The 2,928-nt window shown below is 37.9% G+C and overlaps 1 pseudogene; it reads right to left on the reverse strand.

The window, feature by feature from the left end:
• Positions 1–2,240: 2,240 nt before the first annotated feature.
• On the reverse strand, positions 2,241–2,355 carry LOC112478044 (annotated as a pseudogene).
• Positions 2,356–2,928: the final 573 nt, after the last annotated feature.

Consider the following 2,928-nt stretch of genomic DNA (forward strand, 5'->3'; position numbering starts at 1 on the left):
TCCTGCTGAGCACAAACAATTCACAGCACATCCACATTAGTCAAGGTGACTCTGTGACAATGATGGGTCTCATCTCTCACAGTTACTATGAGTGACTGCTGCTTCTTTACTTATTTGCCTGTTACCTCCCTCTAGTCTGCCTTATCTGCAGATAAGATTGATTGAAATACCCAATTATAGAATTTCCTCCACTTTCTGACAGCAAACAGAGACCAGACTCCCACTGTTTTTAGACTCTCTCCAATATCACCCAACCAACCTAAATCCAAATCTTTTCTAACATCCTTTTACTGAGACAGACCCAGAGTTCCCGTGCCATGCAGTCTTCCTCACTGCAATGGGAAATAAGCTCATCTTGTTCAACTACATGTGTGTTCATGGTGTTCACTGGCTGGAGGACTTTGGCAATAGACATAGCTAGCAGGTAGCAGTGGTTTTGTTGATTTTATAGATATATTTGTCAATCTAATCCATACTAACTATCCCAGATGGACTAAAAAAAATATGTAGAGTGTAATTCCCTCATAGACAGTTAATTTTGTTGTTGCAAGTGTTTCAGTTTATTTATTTATTTTTGCATAGTAGTATAGAGTTAAAATGTAGAAAACTTTGTGTATTACTCATGGCTTTTATTTTCTGATGCTTCGATATCTTGAGGCCTTGATGACCTTGGAGGGACTGCTTCTCCCAGAAGCTAATTCCTCTATACCCTTCATATGAAAACCAACCAATCTAGAGTCCATAGCCCTAACCACATCTTCCACATTCATATCCTGGGTCACTATTGCACTGTCCTTATCACCCCAGGTCCAAATACCAGACAACTAGAGATAGCTTCTATACCCCAGAAACTGCTGAAATTATTCAGACTATTCAATCCTAGCCCTGCTTATCCTGACATGCTCATTCTTTCCCATAGAATCCACAGTAAAGGCTCCTGCCCGTATTTTCCTCTGCCTCCTGACTGACCCTTGTGCTTGCCTGTGAGCCCCTCCCCGGCACACACACACACACACACACACACACTGCATAGTAATATTTTCCTCTGCCTCCTGACTGGCCCTTGTGCTTCCTTGTGTGCCCCTCCCTGGCGCACACACACACACACACACACACACACACACACACACACACACACAATGACATATTTGGCCTCGATATGCCTAAATAATAATAAAACCTATATTTTAAAGCACTTCGCCTTTGTCATGAAGGAATTTAGAGTGTAACATTGAACACTGGATAATCCACTTATGAGAACAAGAAGAAAACAAAACAATCGAACAATATGTAACTAGTTCAAATCTGTGCAAAGCCACCTACTCAGGCATTGTTGGCAGTAAACAGGAAAAGGCTCTATGGGAGATTAAAGAGAGCAGTGCTTGGGGAAAGGAAGTGTGCATGTTGGATAAGAAAATGTCCGGGGTCTTTTTTAGAGAAGATGATGTGAAGCTGTGAATTTGGAAGTAGGTGATTCACCATCAAAATTATTTGACTGAGGTATAGCATTATAATTCTCAGATTTTAAGTTTATTTAAAAACGTATTTGATCAAGTAATGGATTCAAAATAGGTCCAAATGATGCTTGTCTTTAAAAACTAGCATCTTTCTGACATTTTTTCAGAAGCAGAATGGAATCCAGGCTTTTATTTTGATTTTTAAAGGAAATATCTTAAAGAGCATATGATGCTATGGATATAAACTTCTGTATCCAGGCAACATTGCTTTAAAGAAGGGGGTAGATTATTGACATTTTATAGCTGGTGTTCCAAGAACACCAAAAGAAAAGCCAGTTATGGCAGCAGAAATAGCCTACAGGCCAGGGCTCCTAGAAAATTGGGATAATTACTGAAATCAATTCTGGCTTACAAAGAACATAAAAGCTGAACACACACTGTTAAATTGCATTCTGCTCACCTGTGGTTTACCATACTTTTTTTTTGTAATGCTCAGATTTCGTAAAGGCCAAGTAGAATTTCTAACAGATCATTAATGAGAAGCACTTGTGACAGTAATAAGAACACCAACGTATCCCAGCTCTTAAAAATCTACATCTTATGTAACTTGGAAATTCATAATATAGAATAAAAACTACTAAGTCAATTCCAGCAAATAACATTTATAGACAACATGTATATGGAAGTACTTTTTTTTTTTTTTTTAGGGGAGGCAGCCCTTAGTTGACCTCACAGATTGCAAGGACCTTGTCAGCTTACAATCCCTTATTTTTTTATTTTTTACTCCTACAGCACCTAATCTTCCTAGGTAGTCTCTCAAGTACTAACCAGGCCCGACCCTGCTTAGCTTCTGAGATCAGATGGGATCAGGCTTGTTCAGGGTGGCATGGCTGTAGTCTATAGAAGTACTTTTTAAAGTTTTTAACAGTTATATGATTTAAAGTTTTGATGTGGTTAATACTGCATAGATTTGAGAAGTCATATGTATATGAAAAATCCCATGAACCTTTGGTAATTATTCATTCATTACTGTACCCCACCTGATTCATGCATAATTCTTCAATCATGTGGTTGATTTTTTAGAATAAGAGATAATTGTAGTCATCAGTTCTGTGGTACGGATGGTTGCCTCAGCATGGAGAAGGAATGATCTACAATGTGTTATCTTCATGCCAGATGAATAGGAGACCGCATATTTATGATACTACTTCCTGGGAGAAGGAACAAATGCCTAAACCAAAGAAATTGTATTAATATGACTTCAAGTCAGTCAAATTCAGTGCAAGTCTGCTGAGGCCTCATAAATGGATTAAGTCATGTGCTCTTTAAGTTTATTGTTAGAATGTATCAGATGCAATAGTGAAATTCACATTTATTCCTCGATATAATTCATACTTATCTCATCTGTTTAAGGAATTACAGATACCATATAAAGAGTAAAGTTTTATGAGACAGACAGACCTAATTTTGA

Source organism: Pteropus alecto, unplaced genomic scaffold, assembly GCF_000325575.1.
Source record: "Pteropus alecto unplaced genomic scaffold, ASM32557v1 scaffold131, whole genome shotgun sequence".
NCBI lineage: Eukaryota > Metazoa > Chordata > Mammalia > Chiroptera > Pteropodidae > Pteropus > Pteropus alecto.